Source organism: Stenella coeruleoalba, assembly GCF_951394435.1.
Source record: "Stenella coeruleoalba genome assembly, chromosome: 7".
In the NCBI taxonomy this organism is placed as follows: Eukaryota; Metazoa; Chordata; class Mammalia; order Artiodactyla; family Delphinidae; genus Stenella; species Stenella coeruleoalba.
In genome coordinates, this window is record NC_137153.1 from 90,664,322 (window position 1) to 90,672,750 (window position 8,429).

Sequence of the window (8,429 nt, forward strand, 5' to 3'; positions counted from 1 at the left end):
CCAAATAAATGAAAAGGAAAGAGGCAATCTACCTGAAAAAGAATTTGGAGTAATTATAGTAAAGATGATCCAGAATCTCAGAAACAGAATGGAGGCATGGATTGAGAAAATACAAGAAATGTCCAACAAAGATCTAGAAGAACTAAAGAACAAAAAAACAGAGATGAACAACACAATAACTGAAATGAAAAATACACTACAAGGAATCAATAACAGAATAACTGAGGCAGAAGAACGAATAAGTGAGCTGGAAGACAAAATGCTAGAAATAACTGCCGAGGAGCAGAATAAAGAAAAAAGAATGAAAAGAATTGAAGACAACCTCAGAGACCTCTGGGACAACACTAAATGCACAAACATTCGAATTACAGGGGTCCCAGAAGAAGAAGAGAAAAAGAAAGGGTCTGAGAAAATATTTGAAGAGATTATAGCTGAAAACTTCCCTAACATGGGAAAGGATATAGTTACCCAAGTCCAGGAGGCACAGAGAATCCCATACAGGATAAACCCTGGGAGAAACACACCAAGACACATATTAATCAAACTAACAAAAATTAAATTCAAAGAAAAAGCATTACAAGCAGCAAGGGAAAAACAAAAAATAACATAAAAGGAATCCCCATAAGTTGATCAGCTGATTTTTCAGCAGAAACTCTGCAGGCCAGAAGGGAGTAGCAGGATATACTTAAAGTGATGAAAGAGAAAAACGTACAAGCAAGATTACTCTACCCAGCAAGGATCTCATTCAGATTCAACAGAGAAATCAAAAGCTTTTCAGACAAGCAAAAGCTAAGAGAATTCAGCACCACCAAAATCAGCTTTACAACAAATGCAAAAGAAACTTCTCTAGGTGGGAAATACAAGAGAAGAAAAAGACCCAGAAAAACAAACCCAAAACAATTAAGAAAACGGTAATAGGAACATACATATTGATAATAATCTTGAATATAAATGGATTAAATGCCCCAACGAAAAGACACAGTCTGGCTGAATGGATACAAAAACAAGACCCATATATATGCTGTCTACAAGAGACCCACTGCAGACCTAGGGACACATACAGACTGAAAGTGAAGGGATGGAAAAAGATATTCCATGCAAATGGAAATCAAAAGAAAGCTGGAGTAGCAATACTCTATCAGATAAAATAGACTTTAAAATAAAGACTGTTACAAGAGATACAGATGGACACTACATAATGATCAAGGGATCAATCCAAGAAGAAGAAATAACAATTATAAATGTTTATGCACCCAAGATAGGAACACCTCAATACATATGGCAAATGCTAACAACCATGAAAGGGGAAATCGACAGTAACACAATAATAGTAGGGGACTTTAACACCCCACTTATTGACCACCCCACACCAACTGACAGGTCATTCAACCAGAAAATAAATAAGGAAACACAGCTTTAAATGACACAACAGACCAAATAGATTTAATTGATATTTATAGAACATTCTACCCGAAAGTGGCAGAATACACTTTCTTCTCAAGCGCACACGGAACATTCTCCAGGACAGATCACATCTTGAGTCACAAAACAAGCCTCAGGAAATTTAAGAAAATTGAAATCATATCAAGCATCTTTTCTGACCACAACGCTATGAGATTGGAACTTAATTACAGGAAAAAAACTGTAAAAACCATAAATACATAAAGGCTAAACAGTGCACTACTAAATAAAGAGATCACTGAGAAATCAAAGAAGAAATTAAAAAAATACATTGAAACAAGTGACAATGAAAACACAAAGACCCAAAAACTATGGGATGCAGCAAAAACAGTTGTAAGAGGGAAGTTTATAGCAATTCAATCTCAGCTCAAGAAACAAGAAAAATCTCAAATAAACAATCTAACCCTAAACATAAAGCAACTAGAGAAAGAAGAACAAAGAAAACCCAAAGTCAGTAGTAGGAAAGAAATCATAAGGATCAGAGCAGAAATAAATGAAACAGAAACGAAGAAAGCAATAGCAAAGATCCATAAAACTAAAAGCTGGTTCTTTGAGAAGATAAGAAAAATTGATAAACCCTTAGCCAGACTCATCAAGAAAAAAAGGGAGATTATGCAAATCAGTAAAATGAGAAATGAAAAAGGAGAGATCACAACTGACACCACAGAAATACAAAGGATTATAAGAGACTACTACAAACAACTATATGCCAATAAAATGGACAACCTGGAAGAAATGGACAAATTCTTGGAAAGGTACAAGTTTCCAAGACTGAACCAGGAAGAATTAGAAAATATAAACAGACCTATCACAGGTAATGAAATTGAAACTGTAATTAAAAATCTTCCAACAAACAAAAGTCCAGGACCAGATGGCTTCACAGGAGAATTCTATCAAATATTTAAAGAAGAGCTAACACAGATCCTTCCCATACTCTTCCAAAAAATTGCAGAGGGAGGAACACTCTCAAATTCATTCTACAAAGCCACCATCACCCTGATACCAAAACCAGAAAAAGGTATCACAAAAAAACAAAATTATAGACCAATATCACTGATGAACATAGATGCAAAAATCCTGAACAAAATAATAGCAAACAGAACCCAACAACATATTAAAAGGCTCAGACACCATGATCAAGTGGGATTTATCCCCAGGATGCAAGGATTCTGCAATATATGCAAATCAATCAATGTGATATATCATATTAACAAATTGAATAATAAAAGCCATATGATCATCTCAGTGGAAGCAGAAACCACTTTTGACAAAATTCAACACCCATTTATGATACAAACTCTCCAGAAAATGGGCATAGAGGGAACCTACCTCAACATAATAAAGGTGATATATTGACAAACCCACAGCAAATATACTCAATGGTGAAAAACTGAAATCATTTCCACTAAGATCAGGAACAAGACAAGGATGTCCACTCTTTTTTTTTGCGTTACGCGGGCCTCTCACTGTTGTGGCCTCTCCCGTTGCAGAGCACAGTCTCCTGACGCGTAGGCTCAGAGGCCATGGCTCACGGGTCTAGCCGCTCCACAGCATGTAGGATCTTCCCGGACCGGGGCACGAACCCGCGTCCCCTGAATCGGCAGGCAGACTCTCAACCACTGCACCACCAGGGAAACCCAGGATGTCCACTCTTGCCACACTTATTCAACATAGTTTTGGAAGTCCCAGCCATGGCAATCAGAGAAGTAAAAGAAATAAAAGGAATACAAATTGGAAAATAAGAAGTAAAACTGTCACTGTCTGCAAAGGGCATGATACTATACATAGAAAATCCTAAAGATACCACCAGAAAACTACTAGAACTAATCAATGAATTTGGTAAGGTTGCAGGGTACAAAATTAATTCACAGAAATCTCTGATATTCCTATACACAAAAAAGAAAAATCAGAAAGAGAAATTAAAGAAACAATCCCATTTACCATTGCAACAAAAAGAATAAAATACCTAGGAATAAACCTACATAAGGAGGCCAAAGACTTGTACTCAGAAAACTATAGAACACTGATGAAAGAAATTAAAGATGACATAAACACATGGAGAAATATACCATGTTCTTGGATTGGAAGAATCAATATTGTGAAAATGACTATACTACCCAAAGCAATCTACAGATTCAATGCAATCCCTATCAAACTACCAATGGCATTCTTCACAGAATTAGAACAAAAAATTTTACAATTTGTATGGAAACACAAAATACCCAGAATAACCAAAGCAATCTTGAGAAAGAAAAATGGAGCTGGAGGAATCAGGCTCCCTGACTTCAAACTATACTACAAACCTGCAGTAATCAAGACAGTATGGTACTGGCACAAAAACAGAAAGATAGATCAGTGGTACAGGATAGAAATCCCAGAGATAAACCCATGCACATACGGTCACTTAATTTACGACAAAGGAGGCAAGAAGATACAATGGAGAAAAGACAGCCTCTTCAATAAGTGGTGCTGGGAAAACTGGACAGCTACATGTAAAAGAATGAAATTAGAACACTTCCTAACACCATACAGAAAAGTAAACTCCAAATGGATTAAAGACCTAAATGTAAGGCCAGACACTATAAAATTCTTAGAGGAAAACATAGGAAAAACACTCTTTGACATAAACCACAGCAAGATCTTTTTTGACCTACCTCCTAGAGAAATGGAAATAAAAACAAAAATAAACAAATGGGACCTAATGAAAAAAGCTTTTGCACAGCAAAGGAAACCGTAAACAAGATGAACAGACAACCCTCAGAATGGGAGAAAATTTTTGCAAATGAAACAACAGACAAAGGATTAGTCTCCAAAATATACAAACAGCTCATGCAGCCCAATATCAAAAAACCATTCAATTTAAAAATGGGTGGAAAACCTAAACAGACATTTCACCAAAGAAGACATACAGATGGCCAAGAGGCACATGAAAAGATGCTCAACATCACTAATTATTAGAGAAATGCAAATCAAACCTACAATGAAGTATCACTTCACACCAGTCAGAAGGGCCATTATCAAAAAATTTAGAAACCATAAGTACTGGAAAGGGTGTGGTGAAAAGGGAACCCTCCTGCACAGTTGGTGGGAATGTAAATTGAAACAGTCACTATGGAGAACAGTATGGAGGTTCCTTAAAAAACTAAAAATAGAACTTCCATACGACCCAGCAATCCCACTACTGGGCATATACCTTGAGAAAACCATAATTCAAAAAGAGACATGCACCACAATGTTCACTGCAGCACTCTTTACAATAGCCAGGACATGGAAGCAACCTAAGTGTCCATCAACAGATGAATGGATAAAGAAGATGTGGCACATATATACAATGGAATATTACTCAGCCATAAAAAGAAACAAAATTGAGTTATTTGTAGTGAGGTGGATGGACCTACAGACTTTCATACGGAGTGAAGTAAGTCAGAAAGAGAAAAACAAATACCACATGCTAACACATATATATGGAATCTAAAAAAAAAAAAAAAAAAAAAGGTTCTGAAGAACCTAGAGGCAAGACGGGAATAAAGACGCAGACGTAGAGAATGGACTTGAGGACACGGGGAGGGGGAAGGATAAGCTGGGGCAAAGTGAGACAGTGGCACTGCCATATATACACTACCAAATGTAAAACAGATAGCTGGTGGGAAGCAGCCGCATAGCACAGGGAAATCACCTCGGTGTTTTTGACGACCTAGAGGGGTGGGATAGGGAGGGTGGGAAGGAGGGAGACACAAGAGGGAAGAGATATGGGGATATATGCGTGCTTATGGCTGACTCACTTTGTTGTACAACAGAAACTAACACAATATTGTGAAGCAATTATACTTCAGTAAAGATAAAAAAAAAAGTTTAAAATAATAATAATAAAGTCTAACATTTTTTTTACCTTTGTGCTTAGTCCACTTTCACTTGCTCACAGGGTCCTCGGGGCAGAGGCCTTGCACCAGGCACTTCCCACCAGAGTTAGTGTGAGACGGCTGTGCGGTCACCTCAGCTCCGGCCACGAGCAGAGACGCTGCAGAGGAAGCTCAATTCAAGACGGCGGCGGCGGGCCGTGAGCAGAGACGCTGCACAGAAAATCAATTCAAGATGGCGGCGGCGGGCCGTGTGCAGAGACGCCGCACGGCACGTCAATTCAAGATGGCGGCGGCGGGCCGTGTGCAGAGACGCTGCACCCGGCACTGCGATCTGGAGCCTAAGCAGCACAGCTGCGCCTGCCCCAGTGGACTCCGCCCCCTCCCCGCTGTCAAGAACCCTATAAAGCCGGCCTGCTGACTGCCTGTCAGGGCGAGCTTGTACTCTACAGCGTGAGCTTGCAACTCTCTATTCTTTCATCAAAGAATTAAACGTTTGTTTGCTTCTGAACCAAACTCCTTCTCCTTCTATTGGTTTGAACGACACCAGGCAGGAGGACTCTTGTTGGGGCCCAACTGGAAAGGGCCAGTAACAATAGTGGGTTATATAGCCAAATAGAATGAAACAAAATAAATTGCAGTTTTCACTAGGGTGAAAGTGTAATGTCTATAAATGTAAGAAAAAATCCGGGAGTGTGTCAACCCCCTTCCCAGTTTCATAGGGCATGAAAAATGGAAGAATGAGTAGCTTCCCCTGGGGAAATCCGCAGAGGGCAATCCAGATCTCAGCAAATGAGGGGGGTGGATGGGGAACCGTCCACCGGGAAGCAGGGACCCAGGGCACAGAGGAGAGAAGTGGGACGTCAATAGTGAGAGGAAGATTGGATCATTCAAGTAATTAGAGGGACACCAACAGGAGAAAAGGAGAGTCAGGTGTGGCCTTTCATCCTGTGATAGAGAATTGCAGAGATGAGAAGCCTGCTTAGAAGATATTCCCCCACCCCACCCCCCATCAAATATTCTAACTGTGGCCCAGACTGGGTGAGCATCTCAGGTAGTGTCTGCCTAGTCTCAGGGAGCCCATGAGGACTGCTAAAGGTTTGCAAACAGATTTCCAGAGCCTTCCTCTTGTCTCCTAATACTTGGAGGAAAAAAAAAAAAAGTATTCTTAACTCATCTCACATTAATGTTTTATCCAGAATAAATTTTGCAATTAAAAAAATCAACTCTCAATCTTTTTAAATATGTTCAGTTAAAATGTGCAAAAGAACTATTATCTTCTTCTTTTAAAGAGAAACAGAGAAGCCTTTACATCTGCTTTTTCATATTTCACAGGAGAAAAAAAATGGAGCAAATGATGTGATTGAAGCCAAGGTTGTCTATAAAGTGTGAAAGCACTTCCTTTCCTTCCCAGGAGCTAGGGCTAACTCTAGGAGGGAGAGGAAATTAGCATGAAAGTTTTACTTAAATTACAAGATGGGTGGAGACCTTGCCCAAAGATGCTATCTCCCTGTCTCCTGTGACAGACAATGAATGGCTTTCAAGACCAAGGGCATTCTCTTTATTATGTAAATAGTTTCCAAGAAGCTCATAATCTGTTCTATTGGAATAAGTGTGATGGTGCTGAAAGCATGCTGACCCAGGAGTTTAGGGGGTCTGCTGGGTCTGTCTTCACTCCACTACCTACGCATTGTGTAACTTTTCAGTTAGACCCTGTTTCCTCATTTTCAAAAAAAAAAAAATATATCAGAACCTATGCCACAGAGTTGCTATGAGGATTAAATAAGATGATGACGGGAAAATTGCTTTGTAAGATGGAAAGCACCAGATGCATATTTGTCTATACTAGGGTGGGCTGGAACTAATGCTTCTGCATCTACTGTCTAACTCTTGGCCAAAGGAGTGAGCAGAATGCAGTGGGGTAGAAACTTTGGGCAGGCAGGATCCTGAATGCTTTTTGAATCACACTGATGGGAACCATTCCTTTATCTGCCTAGAACTGCCCTGATTCATCCATTTGAAAAATTTTCAGAGTAAGAGTAAGAAAATACACAGTTGTTACAATTTTCTTCACAATCTAGTCAAGAAATAATAGAGCTTTTTTTCTTAATCACATTAAAGGTTCATATACATAATTCAAAGGTCATCAAAGCTGTTTCTGCCAGAAACACATACCAATATTACATATATGTATTTATACATACACATATAAGTATATATACACAGATACATATGTAAATATACACATATGTATACATATACAATTATATAATTATATATTTAATTCCTGCTGTACATCTCCATCTGGATGCCCACCAGTTCCTTAAACTCAAAGCCCGAAGTGGAGAATGAAACTTAGTGGTTTAAGACAATGTATTGTTTCTCACAACTCTGTGGCTTGTCTGGATGGCTCTTCCTGCCTGGGATTATTCATGTGGCCACGCTCAGCTGGCAGATCTGCTGCGGGCTGGGCTCAGCAGTTGCTGTTGACTGGAGGCCTCCCTTTCCCTCCACAGGGCCTTGGGCTTTCTGATGTGTCTCAAGACACAAGAAGAAGAAGCATTGCAAGGGTGTGAAAATGGAGGCCACAGGGACTTCTGAAAGCCTAGACTCTGAAGCCATACAGTGTCACTTCAGCTGCATTCTACAGGTCAAAGCAAGTCATAGGGCCAGCCCAGGTCCAAGAGAGAGAGGAAACAGGCTCCACCTGATGAGAGAAGCAGCAAGTCTCACTGCAAAAGGCACACAAGATGGGAGATGTTGCAGCCATCTTTGGAAATAATTTGCCACATCTGATTCCAGACTTCTTCCTTCTTTCCATCCTTCCTGTTCATTAAACTTATAATTACTAAGCACCTGCTATGAGCCAAGCCCTCTTCTAGGTGCCAGGGATGCACTCATGAATGAGACACATGAGACCCCTACCCAGGCGGAACTTAAATTCTAGTGGAACTAAGCTAATAGATGAAGGAGCTCATTTTAGCTTGGGATAAAGGGTGAGGTGAATAAGGACTGAGGTGGGAGATGAGCAGGGCAGAGAGACTGCCTTAGATTGGCCATCAAAGAAGCCCCTTGAAAGAGAGGACATTTGAGCTAAACTTGGGCACAGAG

At 39.8% G+C, this 8,429-nt stretch overlaps 1 long non-coding RNA gene across 5 annotated transcripts in view; it reads right to left on the bottom strand.

The window, feature by feature from the left end:
• LOC307188747 overlaps nucleotides 1-5,707 on the bottom strand; it is a 292,437-nt gene extending 286,730 nt beyond the window's left edge. For all 5 annotated transcript variants that reach the window (XR_013829050.1, XR_013829051.1, XR_013829052.1 and 2 more), the window contains exon 1: nucleotides 5,351-5,707. This is a non-coding gene — a long non-coding RNA (uncharacterized lncRNA). The remainder of the gene's footprint in view (nucleotides 1-5,350) is intronic.
• Nucleotides 5,708-8,429: the final 2,722 nt, after the last annotated feature.